We start from the raw sequence: 22,329 nt of genomic DNA, 5'->3' as shown, positions 1-22,329 counted from the left end.
ATAAGTTCACTCATAGAATGGTGTAGCTCTCCCATGCTAGTATGTTTAGTTTCCTCCCCTGTTTGTAAGATTTCTGTGTTAGGAAACATGTGGATCTGACAGAATGCAAGAGTCTCTTAATTCTCTATGGTTTTTAAATTGAGGATTACCGAAAGAAATTATTCTGTGAACTTATCTGTTCAGATATAATCTTGAATGAAACTGTAAAATGAATATACAGGTAGTGGAGTATCACCAATGTTTAGATTGAATTGGAGTGTAAAATTACTTTTATTTTCTCTTTTCTTTTCTTCACCCTTCTTCCATCTTCCCTTCCCTTCCCTCTCCAGAATTCCAGAAGCTGCTTAATAATAATAAAGACAGGTTTAAAGTTTTTTGCCCTTCCCTAGAATTAGCATTAGCAAAAGAAAGTTGTTTATGTAGATTCAGCAAAGTTTAGCACATCCAGATAGAGCAAAAAACATTGTCAAAAACCAGGAGGCAGCTGGGAGTGTTTAAAAAGTAGTTGATGTTCTTAATATTTGTAAATTAGATTTTTTTTTCCTTATGTATTCTTCATCAGCTTACATTTGGCATCATTCAGGTATCTGTAGATTAATATGGTATAATTCAGAATTGTTGTTTAACAATTTCTTTAAACATTAAAACTGTTTAAATACTGTAGTTGGACTGAATATTGCTTTTCATTTACTTTGAAACATATTTATATTTTTATATGTATCCAATAAACTAAGCCAGACTTCTTTGCATAAGTAATAAAAATATTGTACAAACCAGTTTTCAATCAAAATAAACCAATACTAAATATTTCTATTTCAATAGCACTCACTGCAAAAGGACATGAAAATTAAAAATTCCAGAACTATTTCTTCATTGAAATGACTGGGGGAATGATTAGAGTTTTATAGTACAGAAGGAAACACAGATGAATTATTTGCAGCAAATTGTTTGTGGAATCCAGGGCAATTCTATTTTTATTGTACACAAACTGAGCATAATCTTCATTCGTTGATTTAAAAAAACCGACATGCTGATATTTCAACATACAGATTACTTGTTAAAAGGCCAACTGCCTATGTTTCCATGGAAATTTTTATGCAGCTTGTCACAGGGCATTCTCAAAATCTGAGCTGGGTTGTTTGGCATTATCTCATATATGACTTATAACTCGCATTACATTGGTTTTAGCTTTGATTTCAACATCATTTTACTGAGCCCACTGTACCAACAATGAGTATTGGACATTAAACATTATGAATTTTAAACACTTTTACAAACAGGAATCAAAACAAAATGGTAAACTCAGAGTACACTGGGGATAAACTATTTCTGCTGTTGCACTTTTTTTTTGCATTTTACATTCTAGCAGAAAACTACCCCATACATTCTTATTATCGTGTTCCTCTGCCTGCAATGTACACTTCTGTAGGAGGTGCAGGTGTCCATTGACACTGAAAATCAGGCAATTAGTGTCTCTGTTACGATACTGAGGCCTGATTAGCCTCTGCCTTGTGAATACCCCCTTTGACCTATGAGAATTATTTTCATGCAGTTTATTGCTGTAGTTAAATTCCTAGTTTCAGCTGGGGAACTGTTTTGAGCTGCTGTTTTCTTTTCCAGTAGATGAGTTGATATTTTAAATAACCCCTACATGTATTATTAATAGTAGATCATAATTTTAGGGGAACACAGACCCTGAGAAACACATAGGTCTTTTTCTGCTCACTTGTAGTAAACAGGTTGAAATAAGCAAGGAACAGTAGCTGCCAACAGAAGGTGGATTTGACAAAAGAAGAGGCAAAGAAGGAGGGGGAAAAGGAGAAGCAGCAGCACTCATTTCTTTAGGAAAAAGGACAAGGATGCAACTGACCAAAGCGAACACAGATCAGAGACTTCTCAATAGAACTGCCTTCTCCGGGCAGTTCTTACAGATGAGAATGTTTTTTTCTATGTAGTACTGCCTGAGCAGCTACAGAGATTTCTAGAAGAGCCAGAGAAAAGGATAAGAGCTCTGGTTGCAGACTCACTAAATTATTTTCTGCTTTTCATGGGGTACAGAACAGCAAATAGACTTTACCAACTAAAGCAGTGCATCTCTCGTAAGCCTGTATTTCTATGCAACCACTTCTCAGTGTTTATTGTGGAATGATGGTACAGATTTCAATGCCTACATGCAGTTTTACATGCTCATCCCTTCTCTGACAAGCTTTACAACCACACTGGCAACAGTAATACCACTTGTTTTTGCTGGCATTCTAATTTTTACTTATAGCTACAAGAGGAAGAAAATCACATCACTGTTCTAAGACATGGACCAGCTGTCAGGTGGGTAAAAATCATGGACTGCATTCATGGCTTTCATGCAGAGGGAATTCAGCCCTGCTTGTATCAACACCTTGACTTCGCCTGTGCTAGATTACTTGCTGAGAGCAGTATTTTTACAAACCCTAAGCACAAGCCTAATTTGTACAGCAATTCTGCAGAATGGGTTTGTGTTGTCATGTCGCTGTGTCTCATCTGTTAAGAAGTATAGCACCTTAGTTACTGCTGTAGTCCTCTGCTTTACCTTAGTGTGCTTCTGCTGAAGTCTGCAGAAACACTCCTATTTCCTTTAGTGGGAGGAGAATTTTGTCAGCACTTTGTGAAAACCATATGCCGAGTGCACAAGTAGCCATTAGCTTAAATTTGAAAGTATAAATTTTGGTTAAAAAAATTCCTACCACTGTAACAACATCCTAAAATACTGCACTTAGTGCACACAGTCACCATAAACAGCATTTTTTTTTCTGGGAGTACATTAAAAGGGACTGTAGAAAGCATTGTGAACTTTAGTTATAAAATAGATATGGCTTATTGCAAATCACATGCAGTTTCTGAATGCAAGTAAGAAAACTAAAATTCCAGAGATATTATGTTATATGACAGAAATCAAGAAAGCTCATGCAGTCACAGTCTTAAACACCAAAGCCAAAACTGTTGTCTTTGGACCACCAAATTTCAATAGCAAAATTCTGTTTTCTTGAAATTTCTGATGCTTTTAACAGTAAATAAAGCATCTCTCTTAACTTTTGATCAATTTTTTTCTGTTAGTGTGCACTGTCACAACATAAAAGCAACTATACATCAAAACAAATTGGTGTGATACAGTAGATTGTTATTGCTACAGTGTACTGAAACCTACATGGAAAATAATTTCATCAGTTACAACCTATACCTTCCCAGTCCCAACCTGTTAAGTTCACCAGCAGAAGAAAAATCTTGTTGAAGATCACCAACTACCTTGAAGAAGCTGGAGGATGAAAAACCATGAGCCTACATATACACATTCCAAAACACAATCTATCCTATCCAGTTTATTAAAAGCTTTTCTAGAAACTAAATGGATGAACTCCACCAAAACACTATGTACCACAATAAAACTACGTAATCAATAAGCGATAGAGACACCCACTCACAGCTGGAAGAATATTTCTCACAAAAAATACTTTATATTTGACCTCTCAGTCCAGAATGTCTCAAGGAATATCTACAGAATAAGTTCAGAAGAGAAGCCTGGGAACTAATTTTCATCACTCACTGTACATTAAAAATCATAGACTTTTATGGAAATACCAGTTTTATGGCATGTTATAATGTTTTTTCCCAATTGAGGGGAAATCTCTCCAGATTGCACAAGAGTTAACCATTTCTTCCTACTAGTCTACCAGTACTTTATTTTCATGTTAGCTCTGATTAACATGTTCAAATTTAATTCAGATCTTTTGTTTTCAAACTCTACTTATAAGATTTTCTACCGTGTAGAAGTTTGATACTTCTATTCCAAATCTGAACCACTAGCATGCACTGAAGTGTTCTGATTGTTCATCAAATGTATCAGCCCTGTAATAAAACATATTCTCTCTTTCTGTAAGTTTTGCTGTGAATTACAGCAAGCTGACCAGTTTCAGGTTCAAGCTGAGCAACACTAATTACTGATTACATATCTGGCTGAACTCATTGGGATGATAAGGGGGCATACTTCCTCTTTTAAGACTTCTAGAAACAAGCACCAAGTACCTGATTCCTGCTAACAGACCTAAATACTGTTCCATTCAAAAAGGTTGGATTGAATATCTTTTTCACTTAAGATCTTCCTCCTGTCATTCCTTTCTTTCTCTTTTGAGGGGTGGGAAGACATAAGAGAAGAAATTCCTCAAAATGCTTGTCTAAATTTTGAGAGCTGGTGCTTTCAGAAAGATTGAATGATACTGTTCCTCAACATAAAAGACAGGAGAGGGTTTTTTTCTGGTTTATTTTTGCATTAAGTTCTCCATTCTGTTTCCATGACTTTCACATAAAGACTGGTCAGTTGACCTCATTTGAGTCTATACTGATGCTCTGCGGCTGAGAGCCTGCTTGCAACACCAGGTTGCAACAGCAGGTTTTGGAAGTGATTCACTTGTGTTCTCCAAAATGTTTCCTAGTCATGGACACTGTCTGTTACCTGTTCACTGGAGATGTAACAGAATTAATGATGAATGTTAAGTGATCTGGGGACACATTTTGGCAGACTTCCAGATCCAGGCCTAAAACTAGGTTTTAAGGGGTATTTGAGAGGGGCAGTGTATAATATAGGCAGGAACATAAACAGCAAATTTAAAATTTTTATTCTTTATTTTGTAGTATAAGAAATTTTGTAACTGCAACACTGTCTTGTTGCAGTTTTCTCTTAATTCCTGTTCCAGGGATGAGTCCTGGGTTATTTTTAGTTATGCAAGAATTTTCTCTCACATTTTCTATTGTACATATTTTGAATAACTCTTGATTTACTTTTTCTGATCTTGGATGGTCCTCATCTCCATTGCTAGGAAAGTCTTTCTGGATTTTCTTGTTTTCTTCCCAAACGTTCCTCTGTGTCTTTTCAACCCTTCTCTAATGCCCTCTTTCTAAAAATTTTTTAAGTAATTTTACATTATTCTAATCTCCTTTACAGGCAGGCATAGGGAAAAAAACAGCCTTCGACTACTACTTTCTGCTATTATACTCCCTCAGAAGCAGAAAAAGAGATTTTGCATCGTTCTATTGCACTTAAGACATTTTTATTAGATTGACATTAAAACACATGGGAAAAAAAGTTTCATAAAAATAACTCCATAACATCAAAGTGAATTCTCAGGCACCAAACAGCAGAGTTCACAAACATTGTCAACATCTTGAAAGACAGGACAAAAATTCAGTAGGGCAAGATAGGAAAAGGAGGAAAGAAACAACAGCTATAATGATGTCCCCTTTAACTGATTTTCTTTGCTAGTCATTGAGTATGTTCATATGTCAAATGATTTTGGAATAGTAATGCAAGGGCTCAGTGCCCATCAAGCAAGGCCAAAGCAACCCCTTTGTATGAGTCCACCCTCTTTAAGTAAATATGATGCAGACCTTATGGTTTTCTTGTGGTTATAACACAAACAGCAACAGGATAAGGGAATAAATAAACATCTCCCATGGAACAATGTCATTGATGTACAGCTTTGTACTTCAACACTTGTGAATGCCAGTGCTCTTAGCAACAGCAGTCCTAGTATTTACCTTCTGAAATAGGCATGAGAAAAATAATTAAGTCAAATGCCAAATATCCTTTACTCTACTCTTCTAAAATGTCCCAAACTAAACATCATATTGTGCCTGGTTTCCCCATGGGTGCTTGAGTAAGGAGAAGATATGAAGCTATATGTATTGCCTTTTTTCATAGATAAAATTATCTCAACCCTGCTACTTTCAATATCTAGAAATAGATAACCTGCTTTATTTAGTACCGTTCAAAATATAACCAGAGAGTTAGAAGTAGTATATGACAGATGTCATATATATAAAGATATTCAACAGATAATTGCTCTTTGCAATATTTTATCTCTTTTCATTGATAACGCATATAACTGAGTCAACTAAAACAAACTACATGCCTGTATCTAAGGCAAATAATGTTGAGATATCTGAGTCTACATGTTTAGTGCTTTGTGGTATTTTTAATGTGTAACTTAAGAAATGAACATTTTTTTTCTAAAGAACAAATCAATCTGTCATGCATTAATTTTTCAAATGTAGAGGTCTAACTAAGGAAAGAATTTGGTCCTATGTTTTCAAGACAGATTACTCTTTGGAGAGTAAGGTGGAACTGCAAATACTCAGATGATTTATTATCATTTCCCTGAAACAGGGAAACAAATGGAATATGAGGAATGTTATCTCCATCCCATTCATTAAGGAGCAGGCCCATACAATGATACACAGAAGTTTTATTAAAAATTCATTAAACTGTAAAGTATCTCATTTTGTAATCAGAATTAAGTAGATTTCTAATGTCATTAGCTGGAGTCAGTTTAAACCAGTATCAGCAGCTGCATGCTGCTAAATGCCAAATTAAATACAACAAATGTTTTGCACTTATTTTTTATTAGAAATGCTAGCATTTCATATTATGAATCAAACCCACATTGCAGTGATATCTCTAAGAAATAAAATTTCTGTGAATTTATTTACATTGGTCAAAAAAGGTGAAGGAGTTTCAGAAACAGAAATACAGTGTCATGTTTAATTTCTGAGCCAATAGAATATTGATGCATGGAAAAGCTCACAAGGTGTGCAGTTTTCTCCTATAGGATAGTCAGGTCCCTTGACAGTAACAGCAAAGTGCAGTAAGCTACAGCAAAGAGATCCTAGAAAAAAGAAAAAGTAACTGTCAGGAAAAAAAAGGCACAAAAACTTTTCAATATGAAAATATTGTATTAGTTAGGAAGATAGTTGATATTGGTAGAAGCTATGGCTTCTCATGTAAGTCATTGTCGTTGTTTGCTTCTGTACTAAAGCAGTAGTTGTGATTTCAAACAGGTTTTTTATGATGGCAAATTTTTTTTTTCTTAAAAAATATCCTTATACATAAGTATCACTAAATTTACAAAGTACATAAGAAAAATAGTTTTGTAATATAATCATTTTAGTTTGAGAAATAATTGGCTTCATCTAAATTAGTTTTTTTGATAAGGATATAATTTTCTGGGAAGAAGGAAATAGATACTTCCCTTTAAAGAGATTAATCTTTCTTAAGGAGCTCAGGCAAGATATCAAATAAATTACTAGCATTTTTTAAAAAGTCCTGCAGCTGATTTTGCATATATCTCAGTGGTATTAAACAAGCTCATACATCAGGTATAACCTCTTGGTATCTCATAAGGCATATGCAGTTATTCATGTGTTCAAAACAAACTATCCCTCTTCCATACACTATGTTTTAACATAATCAAAACACATAAGAGAATATATCTTTTAGAGTCATTAATTTATTATCAGAAATGGCCCCAAAACTGTAGCTGAGTTCTTGGCTCACCACTTATATCTAAAAATTTTATGTAGGTTCTCCTCTAAAACATACATTGCCTACTCTCACACTTCAGCTTTGACATTTACTCTAAAATAGTTTCCTGCAGGTATAGTTTCTGCTCTATATTGTTGACTGGTCCTTACAAAGTTATAAATTATTCCATTTAAAAAGTATTCAGTTTTTTGTATCTGAAAGGTAGTGGTCTCCAAGGAAGCTACTATTGGCTTTTACATATTCTGTTCCCTTGCCTTTCAGGGACAAAAAATATCAAAAAATCTAAAAACATCCTGCTTGGAAGTGGATCAGTTTGGTTTGGAGACAAATGTTTTATTTTTTATTTTTCAAGCAAACAACAGGTGTCACACTTCCATTTGATTTCAACTAAAATAGTCTCTTGAACACCAGCAATGAAATGTCACAGAGAACTTGGCATCAGATGCAATATTTGCTAATATTTTATAACAAATATTTAAGATGTGTGTAATCAAGGAGACGTTTGCATAAAAGGTCTCATATCTACCCTGGTTGTCACTTGTATTAAGAATCATTTAATTTCTAAACCCAGAAGTTCTAGAGGGGGTATAGTGAGAGATTAAACCACGATTAAACTACTACACAGTCAACATGGACTGTAATCAGCCAAGTGCCTGGAACGGGTTTGAAAAGAATTTATCAGACAAACTCTGCTGAGTTCCACAAACTTTCAGAACAGGGTATCTGAGGAAGAGTAAAGGGCAGCAAAAAGGAAGCAGATTTACTGCAGCACAACCCTGTGCTGCCAGCAGCATGTTTTCTGTTACACCCATGACATTGTCAAATCCTTAGATGATCCCCACTTGTCCTGGATCAGCAGGGATATGCATTGCCAGTTCTTCAAGAGCTGGCAGAGCTGCTGGAACTGTGGGTGGGTAATGACTAGGCAAAGGTTATGGGCTTCCGAAGAAAGCGGTCCCTTTTGTCCTTCCTTAGATAAAAATTGCTTCCTCAAAGCCCAGGTTTGGCAGGCTATGAACTTCAATGCTCAATTTTTTGCCATGTTCCTATATAATTCTTTACACCAGCATACACAAGGATCACAAGCCAGCTACATAGCTTAAAACTGGATATGAAAAATCAGCCACAGTGCTCTTGAATTAACAGGTACATTGGGCAGATCGCCTTGAAGAATTTCAATCCAATCTCTTATTCAGTCTGGTGTGGTGACATAGATTTCAGCAAGGACCTGGGTGAAGCTATTCAATACCTCTTCATGCAAGTTTCATCCCCCTTTGTATTTTCTGTAGGTGTAAGAGTCTTGTTTCTACCCTCTGCCCCTGTCATTCACCTTTTTCTTGCTAGTTTTTTTTAAATGAAAAATGCCAGAGAAGATGCATTTCTGACCTCTGACTTCACTGATAGCACGATATCAAGCACTCATTTCAGAGATGAGATCTAGAGCAGTAATCGATATGCAGATGTACAATTGTTCTAAAGATGCTAGCACATAATGTTAACTCTATACAAACATTTGAAAGATTGCACTTCTAGGATGAAAATGCTTCACATCAAGATAAAAACCAGCCTTAGTGATAGATAATGTGTTGCTTTAAAAAGTCCATTCATTATAGCAATGCACCTGTTATTGAAAGGTGCAGTATAAGGCCCTAAACACTCCTTTCCCTGTGCTTTGGTTTAGGAAATCATAAATAATTTAACCTATTTGCAGTACTTCATAATTTTTTATAGGAATATCTCTATTACTTTTCTTCTAATCTTATTGTTATGGCATTTTTATGATTCAATGAAACCAATGATTACAAATTTCTCTATGCATTTCTGATATTTAAATTGTATTCCTGTGAAGTCCTTTGAGTAAAAGGCAGCAAATTTACTGAGCAAAAACAATAAATAAGTTTTTGGTCTTTAAAAGTCGTATTTCAAATAACTAAATCATGACAATATAAATATTTTTTGTATGATTGATGTGGTTTGATGTCTATTGTAAGACAGATGCATCTAAAAGCCTATTAAAGAAAAGAACAGCCTATTCTTGTTCCCTCTTGATGGGATTATCCAGCCATAAAAGATGAATTTCTGTGGTTTAACATTTCGTTCCACTGATTATTACCAACACAGTGAAGTGGTAAATACAAATGCTAATTTCAGCATACTTTCAAAGCAAACTTTTAAAGTTTGATAGGTTCTCATAGTATTTTAAATTAAAATGCAAGGTACTGTAAAATCCATTTTGTTTACAAATAAGAAATGGCAATACAAATGCAAAAGATCCTGAAATGTAAAACTTATCAAACTACACTAAGAGTAAAAAACTGATGAAAAGTGAGTTAATACAGAAATAACGACAACCTAAAGCAGTGATAGGAAAGCATGAAAGCAATTTGGGAATGAAAAATCTCATTAGTGTTATGGGACAGAAACCATCTTTTGCAACAAGCAGTAATAAACACATTCACTTTGGAAGGCTATATAAGACTGTTATAAGATAGCGAAATATCACAATATACCAAAATATTAGCAATTAGTATTTTTTGTTTTCCCTTTTTAATTGCTAACTTCTTTTCTTACTGTATATTCAGTGTTTCTTTGGATTAAAAAGTAACCTAAAGACATTTTTCTTTTACTGAGAGGTAGAATAAGAGCACATATTTGTAGAAAAATTATACATTTAGAAAGTTCTAAAAAATCTGATACCTGTATTGACATTTTGAGCTTCTTTTTATTTATATACAATTTTCTTTTATTACAGTCAGTTTTGTTCTTCCCTTTGCCATTTTTTTTGTCATGGGATTTGCACGTATTTGTATTAAAAAATAGTTTTATATAGCCATATCTATAATTTCATACCACATATACAATTTTTTAAAAGTATTAAAAAGTGCATTCTCAACTCAGTTGAACGCAGTTATTCAGGGAAATATACCCGGCCTTTTGTAAAATATTGTCAGATGGTGAGGATATCAAGATCAGGAATCTTTTGTTTTCTTCCCAGTACCAAAAATTGAACAAACTGATGTATGTTCATTTTCTGTAAAATGTAGTCTTTTGCCATTTTGGTAGATGTGATAATCAACAACATCAGAGGTTGCAAACCATTGTTATCCATTGTCCTGTGAACAATTTTCTTTCCTCCTGGAAGTTTTGCTGTAGAGATGGAGACATAAACTTGTAGGAAAATGGACAATTCAGGAGAGCTGTCCTTTGAGATATGCCTACCATCTTTTTCTCACTTTCAGTTTTGTGAGGATGTTTTTGTATGTCTGTTTCTGGGCATCTGTCTAACTCAGGCTAAAGATTTTTTGTTGCCTTTTGCTTTTGTCTTCTTTTTGAAGTGTATACTTACTGGTCAATGCAAAGGTTTCCTCCATAGGGAAACATTCTAGTACCACTGAGAACATGAAAGATGTGAAGGAAACTATCTTTTCATAGGAAATCTTCCCTCTTTTTTTTTTCCCTACATCTCATGTGTCCTCTTCTTTACACAATTCCATTAACGTGACAGGCATCAGCAGCTGCTGACGGTGAAGTAAGCAGGGTATGAAGAACGGTTGGGGAAAAAAGGGAGCACAAAGGTACCTTTTGCAGCAGTGTAATGCTGGCAGGATTTAATCTACATTCAGATCTGCCTGTTTGCCTGTTGCTCAGAGGAGAGAAGTTAGTATCCAGGAATCAGAGGCACATAGTAACATCCATGAGAATGAAAGGGTTATGCATTCTTTATTCCAGAGGAATAGCCAGCAAAGCTCAAAGGATTTCCATCTGTATTCTGTCTAGAATAACAGAGAGTTTGAGCTTAACAAAGCTCGTTTGATTTTGCTCATTGATTTTCATGTGTATTTTAGCATTAAAAAGTTCACTAACTCCAGTGTTTTCAAAAAGTCAAAATGAAAAGGTGGTGAAAGTAATGACATTCTTGAATCTGAATGAATTCTCACCAGTTTCCCCTGTCAGGGCACAAACACCTGTGCATAGCAGCCTATGCACTACTTCAATGACATTTCATTTAAGCCCTCAGTGAATTTTACTGATATAGAAACCTAAGGCCAGTCATTCCATTTTCCTGGACAGCAAAGTTGACTTAAGCAGCTTTTTCTCCCCTTGCCAATGATTTCCACCCTTGTGACTTCCCATCAGCTGCACTGACAACAACACTGCAAAAAAAAAGGAGGTGCTTTAAATAATATAAATTCACCATGCAGTTCTGAAGGGAGAAGGAGTTGAGGGATACTGCGGCCACTTATATCAGCCTTGCTGCCATGGGAAATAATGTGGACTGATAGTCCTGTGCTGATGGTGTGTGAAAAGTGGATCTCAACACCTGCTAAGATTTTGAAAGCAGCTTTGAAAAATGCAGAACAAACCACTTATCTACTTTAGATTTGGCCTTTCACCTGTGTGGAAGATGCTCTGGCCTAAGTGCAACAGGCAGTTCAAGTGGAAAAATAAACCACTTAGGTAGTTAAATTTAGGAATTTGAAGAATTACAATTTAAATTATTAATTTACAAAAAATTGGCATACTGTGAACATAGTGGACTAAGACATCTGTAACACCCCAGTCATTAGTAAAGATACTACAATGATGATGGTACACTGAAATAGATACGAAAACTGAATCAGCCAAGTCTCATTATAAATCAGCCTTTCAATCAGATACAGTCAACATTAGCAGAAGCCAGCATTTTTATATACTGAATAAACTTAGAATTTTTGATTTCCAGTGGCATAAATCTGGCAGTTGTCGCTAGGTGTAAAATGAAAGCAAAAATGATTTAAGTAAATGCCTTTGAAAACTACAAGATTTTTCTTCTCTCTCGGTATGTACTCTCTGTGACACGAGCCTCAGCTTATTCCCTTCAACCTTGTCAGTTTTCATCACTGTTAAATCTCAGCAGAAACTACGGGTTTAATGAAACAAATACAATCTCCACAGTCGAAAAAAAAGTGCTTTTTTTCAGGAGGTCTTTGATTTTAAAGAGTTTGCAAACATTTAAAAAATAAATTGTGTAATATCCTCCTTGAATAACACTTCAATATAGTGTTATAAATTAATGTGGAGTTCTAGAAGCACTCACATTAATGCAAAATGAGTTCATCGCAATTACCATTATTACCATAAATACCAAAGGAATTAATAATGATTAGGGTGATATTTTAAAGCATTCTTCATTATCATGTGCATTGTTTGTAAAATTCCAGGATGGTGATAATTACTGTAAAGCTTCTCTTTGGGCAAGGTTCTCTTGCCAGTGGAGGGATAGCCCAAAGCTAAATGCTTCTGAAGTCCCTCTGAAATCCTCAAAAGTAGAGTTAGGATGCTTTGCACATACATTAGCTTGGAGATTGCTTTCCCCATAGGGTAAATTTCAACAGTAGACTTGATATAAGTAAGAAGCCCCAAGAAAAAAGCATTCAATACAAACTTCATTTTTCCTGAATCTCTAGATGGTAGCTAGTATAATTCTTCTGTGCATGTTGTTGCTAGGTTTGTGATAGGTGACAAAAGCTCAAGCAGGCCTCGGTGAACTCTAAGTATATTTACTTGTTCAGTAATTAAAAAAAAAAAGTCAAACTGTATAGCAAAGAATCATTTCAACTGAAAATCCATTGGAATTTTTAATTTTTCATAAAAATGAGGTGTATAATACTATCGTACTTAACCTTCTTCAGGGGAACACTTTTGAAAGGCATAAAAAATTTCAAATTATGGCTCTTCAGTATGTTAATGCTAGCAGCATGGGCTGCCTTTCAACTGCTTATTTTATCTTATACATCACCTTTGATTTTAGACAAGTATTGCTTAGGAAAGATAAGGTAAAAGTGGCTTACAGACATTACTCCTGATTCACTACTCCCACACTGAATTTCAGCCATACAGGGTAACAAAATCATGTAACAGACATGGAAGAGAAAGTTTTGTAAGCATGATGTGCATCAAGATAAACCTGCTTCTTTTGACAGTCCAAATATTTCAATTTTTAGAATAGGTAACCATGCATGGGCACACACTAGAAAAAGAAGCCAGTTGTGAAATTTTAGTCTGAGTTTCAGTAGCTTCTTTCCCTTACCCATCTTATTTCTGTGCATAAAATGGGGCAGCCAGTGCAGATCCACACTCTTCATCCTGCCATGGATCTATTCTCATGTCCTTAATGAACTGACACATCTTAAAACTAATCAAACAAAAAACAGGCAATAAATTATCAACTCCTAGTTCATCAGCTCCCTCCCTACTTGGGACCTCAAGGGCTGGCAAAAGGGAATGGGAGGGAATGTATGGCTGGGAATAATGGGGAGCTCAGAGCTCACTAGCTTCCCTCTAGCAATTTTCTCAGGATAGGAAACAATCGCAAGCAAAGCAAAAGTTATTAAAATTATCAATCTATATCAGTCCACTCCCATGGAAAAGTCAGACTCTCAAAGTGGCACTTTTTTACGTAACTGCCTTTGTAGAAGGTTTAAAACTCTCAACTCTCATTTCACTGCTTGCCTTTTCACCCTTATTTTTTTTCTTTTGCCTTTACAGTTTATCTTTAGTGATGAATATTTGAAAACCCTGGACTTAAGATTTCCAAAGTGTCTAAATCATAAATGTTTAAGTCATTGTTGAAAAGAAAATTTGCCTTCTAACCTACTTCGATGGGTTTAGAAATTCCATGCTGGATGGTATGCTAACATTTAACCTGGAGTTAATGTTAGATGAAGTTTACTTAGTATAGAGTTCATGCACAAGTGTTATCAGCTTAGAGGTAGTTGATAATTTTGTGTTAAAATCAATTTCTGTTAGGAAATATTTTTCCTAAGAAAACATTTTTTATGGTGGAAAGAGTGAAAATGATGGGTCCCTGCTTACTCACCTAGAAGACTGCCATCAGTTTCAATTTTTATATGAATGGTCCAAGTTCCTGGACCATTTGCTGCTTTCAGCAGGGACAGGCAGACTAAGCATCCGTAGCCCTTTGGCAGTGAGGCTGAAAGGATGAAAGACTCCTTTCAATTTTTCTTTGTCTTCAGGGAGAAAGCAAACCTCACAAGAGTCTTCAGTCTGGTACTCAAAACACTGAAAAAATCCTTTTCTTTTTTCTGAGAAATATTTTATTTTCCTGAAGATTCTATCATGTTTTTAAAATTTTGTCTTTAGATGGAATATGCTTAAACATAGGACTCTAAGGCCTTTTAGCTGTTGATGATATACACCTGAGGGCAGATACAAAGATGAGGTATTCTTCTAATGTGCTGGTGACAGGCTTGGTGCTAATATGGTTCGGCATCATCACAGTTAGCACAGATGGGGAATTAAATTTTAGTGAGGATTATAGTTCTAGTGAGAATGGGCCTCCCTCACTTTCCTCAAGGTTAGAGCTGCCTCAGCTCACAGGTAAGGATATTTCTGTAAATCCAAAGCAGCTTTATTTACAATTCTTGAGGCCCTGAGTTATGACAGCAACAGAAATTTCAACATGTGCTGGTTTGTTTTAAGTGCATATTTCAAAAATGTAAGCATGAATTCCCTCAGCCCAGAGCTGTTGAGAAGCAATAGTGATATAGGGATCCTTTCCTCATTGTGCTGGTATTGGAAATTCACAACTTGTTTGACTTTATTGGCCATGTCCGAGAAAGGGAGGGTGAGGCCATAGGTGAGGAAAGTACATTAGTGGCTGAACAACATTTGAATTACTTGGTAGGGCAGTAATAAAGCCAAGAAGTTCAGAAGAAAGATAAACCATTAGAAAAGTGCTAGCCAGGGATGTTTAAAAATTCTTTTCAGAAAAAGTAAGGGGAAGAGGTGTAAATTTCTTGATATTCCCTCATATTACTCTGATTGGTGTAAGGTAAATTTATGGCACATTGAGAGTTCGTGTAGGATTATATTTTGGCAACTTCCATTAAATTAATACTTCTTGGTAAGTCATAAAGAACTAGGTGTGTTGCACTATGCCTCTGTTTTTCAAGCTGACATAAATATTGCATTAATTAAATCTATAAAGAACATTGAAATGAGATTTCATTAACTAATATCCCCTATTAGGATAATTATGACTAATTATAGTTATTACACTAATGGCTTTAATCCTCAAGCACAATGTGTTACAGAAGGTTAAGAGGCCTATGACAAATTGAAAATCAAAAGTATGATCAAACTCTTTTTTAATAATTTACACAGCCACCAACCTATAATAACTATGACAGCAACAGTTTCATTTTTTGCAACTCACCTCATGCTGGGAAGGAATATAATTTTTTCTGATTTGCTAGTGATTTTAAATTTCCAACAGGAAGTGTCCTGATTTTTAGACCGTAGGTACTCATCAGTATGAAAAATTAACTTCTTACCTGTGTAAAAGAAAACTGAATAATTTTATTAAAGTTTTCAGCAGAGAAGAGTGTCATTCTAAGATGGTGAAATTCCACTCATGTTAAAATGTTGTATGTAGCTGCACTATATCACAGAACTACTGTTTTGGTATGTATTTGCTCTCCCATAGAGAGCTATATACTCTTTGAAAATGTGTTGGTATCTCAATATCCAATAGCACAAGTATGAATAAAAAAGGTGCAATGCATGACCCTTGAATCCTACTTTTAGGGAAAGCCAAAATCTTACCAGGTAATAAAAAAACCTGTGTTATGCAACGGGGACTTTTCACCTCCTTTTGAAGCTAGAAAATGGCTTAAGTTTCTTGAGGTTTGAACAGCAAAATTCAACATAATTTTACATGAAGTAGATCTGTCACATAACTAGAGGGTGATTGGGATTACCAGCTACATTTTAAGAAAACACACACAAAAAATGGCTTAGTTGTATCCAGCTCTTGAGCAGATAGTCATAAGGGACTATCTATATTCAGAAGATTTGGATCTTAGTTAGAGATAGAGGTGATCCAGTATCAGGGAAAAGAAAGAGAGAATCCAAACAATATCTAAACTGGGAAACTCAAGGGGCAAGAATCTCAGAGCTTACCTGAAGTTACAAATTTGAATCTAAAAGTTAATACTATATCTTTTAGGTGACAGGCTCCAGGGAGGAATCCAAAACGTGTAGGAAGATACACACAGAAATGCTGTAAAGGATGACCCACCAGCCTTTTTGTGCCCATACAGAATAGCAAAATGGTGACCAGACAGGAATATCTGCCTACTGTGCCCTTGAAACTGCACTAGCATATCTTGTAGAAGAGTATATGGATGTTAAAAATGCTAAACCATTTCCATGTCAGAGAAAGCACTGTCATTTTGATCGGTGTTTCTGAAGATTTGAACATAACATTCTGAACACTTTGCATAGTAAGAACACTAGTTTTAACAATAACTTAAATGTAAATATATTTTTTAAAGTTATGTGACATTTTTGAGATTAAAATGGTTCTATGTTTATAACATTTATGTCATGTTGTAAGATAAAAATCTTCATTATCTAGTCATGCCAAAAATACAGAGTAAAATACTTTAGCTATTTGACTCAAAGAGATAGTTCCTTACAATAACCGACCGTGCTTCTCTGAAGGTGGGCTCTGGCAAATCTTTATTGATTTCTCTGTAAGCTGATTCAACAAATTCAGTTCTTTCTTTCTTTCTTTGCTTGTCTTTTATATTGTGACATCTAGATTTCTTAGTTTACCTTGTTATCTCCTAAATATAGCTTCTATAATTGTACAAACTACTTCTTTCAATAGATCCTGTGATAACATTCCAGTTCTGAGTTTTCATGTCTCATTCCTGTGTAGTTTCCTAATACACAGTATGTGTTTCTCTTATCATAACAACTATACACACCTGCCAAATCCTCTGCTTGGAGGCCTGGAAGGGAAATTGTTAATGTTACTAATCAAGAGTTGGCATGCTCTTTCATGGCTGGTTTCCTTTAAGGCACAGCTATTAGAGTTAAGAGTTACCTTATCACTAGGTAATAAAGCAGAGTTTCTGGCTTGGATAACTGACACAGAGGCAGGGAACACAGAAGCTGACATGTTGAATCAGACTAATGGTCGAACATGGTATTGTTGTGATACTGATGTGTGATACTGAGCAGTATCATATGAAAGAATTCACTGTTGGATATGAGACTGGTGTAATGAAAGAGACATTTTTTTCTAACCCCAGCAACCACTGTGAGTACTTGTGTCATGAAGCATGAAGAATGACATCACAAGCATGTTTTTTAATCCTTGGCAAGGCAATTGTGATTCCTATTTTGTACAACATTTCTTATTCTTTTCTGAATCCTACAGTTCTATGTCTCAACTGTATTTCATGGCAGCTACTTTAGTAGTAACGATGTGCTTATAAAAATAGTTGTCATAGTTTGAAATTGGCCCCCCCTCGAGAATAGGGAGGGCTCAGAGGTGATTGGGTGCCAGGGCAGTGTTCCCTGGAGAGCCAATCACCACTCACGTTGTTCGCTTCTGCTAAAAATCAGATATACACAGCACCAGAAGCTGTTGGTACTTCTGCTGTTGGAAGTGTGTGGAAGGCCGGGAGGTGGCTGGGCTCCTTCCCCACCCCCCCACTTTGGGGTGTAAGGGGGGCCCTGCAGACCTCCAACTCTGCCTAGGCCAGAGTAGAGTTAGAGGCAGCATTTTGAGTGTGTGCAGTGAGGGAAGAGACTCACAGCACCTGACCTGAGGTAAGAGGAGAGAGGCAGGCTTTGCAGCCAAGCCCTCTCCCCCCTCCTTTCTGCAGTTAAGCTGTGGAGGGGGGCTTTTCCTTTCCCTCCGCTGAAAAGTGGAGGAGAGGCTCAACATTGAAGCTGAGCCAAGAAATGGGCCGGAGGAGGAGGCTCGGCACTCAGGAGAAGAATCCCAGACGAAATTGGAGACGGGCCAAGAGCTCGGGAGTTGCCCTGCCGAAGCTGACTGGGGGTAGCCAAAAACTGACTCGGAGGACGCTTGATAAGCTGAACTACACTGCAGCAGCCTACGAGCCGAGGTATGAGACTGAGAGAGAGAGATCATACAGCAGAAATGACACAGATCAAGGAGGAAGGACTCAAAGCTACTTTCTTGGACTTTGTGAGGAAGGAAGGACTTCCAGAAACAGCAGAAGGTTGGTTTGGGAGTGTTCAGGGGCCCAGAACTCTCCCACAAGAGAGACTGCATTACCCAGCAGCCTTGAAAGGCTCTTCTCCTGGACTAAAGTTAAAGGAAGGAGCTTTGAAGGGACTGATAGAAATGTAATATATATATATATAGTTGCCTTTAGTTTGTACAGTATATTTATTTGTGTAAATAAATGTATATACTCCCCCTCCCCCTATAGAAGCCTCTGGCCTGAAAGTTTTTCTCCGGTGTTGGGATAAATTGTGGGAAGGGGTGGGGGAAGCCCTGGAAATTGGATTTTTGGATTTCTACTGTGGCTCAAACTGCCACATTGCACAAGTACAAAATTAAGGATGCCCAAAACTAGAAAAAGAAATATCACAAGGAAGTTGCTGATGCTACTTGCACTTTCTGCTCTTTTCCATCTCACAATTTAACTGTTTCTGTTCAGTGGGGTCTTGCTTTAACCCAGAAGGTGGCTAAATTCAACCACACAGTTGCTTGCCCCAACCACCCCCCCAGTGGGACTGGGGAGAGAACTGGAAAAAAAATTAAATTTTTTTACTAAGGTGGTTTAATAAGACAGAACAGAAGGGGAAAATAAATAATAATAATAACAACTAGATTATACAAAGTAATTGTACACAATGCAATCGCTCACCATTTGCCAATCAATGCCCAGAGAGTTCCTGAGCAGTGCCCCCTGATCAGCTTTCCCCCTAGTTTATATACTGAGCTTGACACCACGTGATATGGAATAACCCTTTGGCCAGTCGGGGTCATCTGTCTCTCTTTCCAGCTTGTTGTGTATTCCAGGCTGCTTGCTGGTGGGATGGTGTGAAAAGCTGCAAAGTCCTTGACTTAATGCAAACACTGCTGAACAACTAGAACATCCGTATTTTATCTACATTATTCTTATTCTAAATCCAAAACGCAGCATTGTACCAGCTACTAGGAAGAAAATTAACTCTCTCCCAGTCAAAACCAGGACAATATACACCCCTTATTCTATAGTATTTATGTCATGCCCAGGTTCCACATTTTTCAATATATCCTTTCCGGTCTTTTGATATTGACGCATAGACATAATTCCCTAAATCTATGGCCCATTCCTCCAAAATGTCCATTGAGTGTACACCACACTACCAGTGAAGTCTGAACCATGGCAAATGATACAGTTGTGTTTGTAATCCACAGAACTGTGCTCTGTAACCTGCAAGCTTCATAGCCTGAGTAAAATACTAAAATGTTTTGTGTTTTGAAAAACACAAAACCAGTGTGATACATAGAAATTCTACCCCAAAAATTGTATCTGCTCTATTTTAATGTTTCAGAGAGGTTCAGTCAACTGAAGCATATTACCTTGCAAAGAATCAATGAATATTCAAACATTATTTATCATGTTCATCTTCTAAGAACTTGTATATATTTTTTAAATTAATTTACCTTGTGATGGTGTGAACATCAGTGGTTAGCAGTTTACAAGATCACCTTCTGTAAAGATAGATGTACAATAAAGATTGCCTTTTTTTTGGCAATTTGGTATATTCATTCATTTCAATTCTTATTGTGATTTAAATTCTGAATTTGTTCTGGCATGATCTTACTCTTCTTCTTCCATCTTGATCTTTGACAGTGCCTCATCTTCATTACTAGCAAAGAGTAGCTATAGGCAGGTGCATATCTACCAAGTCTGGTAAAGAAGGATAGAAAGAACTCATCTGCTTTTTCAGTAGTATTGAGGAGGAAAGACTGGTCTTATTAATCCCATGCAATTAAAATTGATTCCTTAATTAGAAGCTGATCAAGAAAAAAAGCAAAGATAACTGCACAAGCTCAGATCTTTCCCTCCATGTTCCAACATTCCAAAAATCCAGTTTTGTTGCTGCCCACAAAAACAATCTGAATCTGACCAGACACTTCTCTTCAAGTTAATCATCAACAAGTGAGTCTCTGCACCAGTATTTTATTCCAGATCAAGGATGCATTTTTAAAATAAACCTCCAAATAGCCTTATTTATCTTTCTTTTTTTTCTGGCTTGCTTCATGAAGTGGTATCAAAGCTCAAAAAATAGGTTCTTTTCAGATGAAACCAAACTAGTAGATATGGTCTGGGTAACTAGTATCTACTACATTCTAAGTCATAATAGGCATTCTGTTCCCAGAATGCAGAGCAGAGCTAGTCTGGTCTGAAAACTCTCTGAAATATATGTAATGTATTTGTCAGTCCTCAGAACCAAGTGGTCTGTCAGATATGCTGTGCTCCTTGCTAATCTAAGCAGAACTAATTCCAGGTTGTCTGTTTGCTAAAGTCAAAGTCTTGTGCCCTTCTGCAGCTCACTGAGCTGGCAATCTGACATCCCTCAGTGGATGGCTTAGTGTGCTGTGGAGGAACTGGTAATATTAATTCATTGTAACTTTTAAGGCCTTCCCCGAGATATTAAGAAGTAAGTTCAGAGCTCCTTAACAACATCTGGTGCCTAAGTAGCCACATTTCTCCAAGTAACATAGCTTTCTGGGAGTTTGAATTTATATGACAAAGTGGGCTGTGACAAAGAGATGCCCATCAGCTAAGCTGCAGGAAGCAACAACATGATATGGAAGGAAACCAGAAACCTGGGATTCATTGTAAATTTCTGCACATAAATTTTCTTCTATGGTATATTAATCTGAATTAGCTGGAAAAACGATAAATATAAAGTTGTTTTTTTTCTAACTAGATCTTTCCCTTTATATCAGTGAGAATATTTTCTTGCTCTCACTGTAAGCTTTCATCATTTGCACTTCAGATTGCCTTTGAAGTCACTTAATTTATGTTTTATCTAACATAATTTTATTTTCCTCTATGTTTTACCAAGACTGAGTTTCAGTGTCTTCCTGGGTTGAATGATCACTTTGATTTGTTGGTCAATCATGCTATTTTTATTTTCCTTTCTGCTTCATTTTTAACACACAAGTGTTTAAACTGCTAAGCCTGATATTAGTTTATAATCCACACACATCATATATACATCCTACACTGCTTTTACTGTCTGAAACACAGACAGGCCTAACTCCCTTGGCTGATTCTACAGTCCTGTTGGTTACAGTGGTGAGATTAGTAGGAAACAGTGCTAAAAACACATGAGAAGCTGATACATCATGTTGCTATCTGGAAGACCATCTATGACATCCAGTAATACTAATAAGATGTCTATTGCATTTTGAGACCTTATTCCCAGCAGATATGTTGTTGGAAAATGAAACATTTAGGTATTTACTGAAACAGAATAGCTCTACGCAGTGAAATGGATGATAATTTTAGCTGAGGTTTTTATTTATCCCCTGGACTTTCATGAAAGGAGATAATACAGTATCCAAGTTTATTGAATATCATTCTCAAAAAAAATATTTTTAAAATCAATAATATTTCCCTAATCTCAGTGAAAATCTAGGTCCAAATTAACTAAGTGAAGTATCTCTTCTGTTGTTTGATACCTTAGATAGCTTGGTGTTGTCTTTAAATAAACTTTAAATACTATTGGATTTTGCATTTCCCCTTCGTCATAGAACACAACCATTTTACTACATTTATTAACAGACAAATACTTGAAGCACTATTTGAATATCACTGTTATTCATTCAAAATCTTTTTGGTTAACTTTCACGACCGTGCTGGGATTCCGGACCATTATATTATATCGATCAACTAAGACAAAGTGGTTCTCTTAATCCAGTAACAGCCCATTTTAGGCCTCAAGTAAATCATTGCTTGCTCTAGTGCTGTTCAGAATTTCTGAAGAATGATACTTTCATATTTCCATTTATGTAAATCTGTAGATGGCAATTTATTTGGTGGCTTACATTTCTAACACAGCACTTGAAAGCTGTGGGTGTTATTTTTATCTTCAGTGGATTCATCCATAATATTGTCCATTAAGAAGTCTAGCTGCCTGAGAGCACC

Source organism: Neopelma chrysocephalum, unplaced genomic scaffold (assembly GCF_003984885.1).
Source record: "Neopelma chrysocephalum unplaced genomic scaffold, ASM398488v2 Primary Assembly neopelma1_42, whole genome shotgun sequence".
Lineage (NCBI taxonomy): Eukaryota > Metazoa > Chordata > Aves > Passeriformes > Pipridae > Neopelma > Neopelma chrysocephalum.
Note: the sequence above shows the minus strand (reverse complement) of the source record.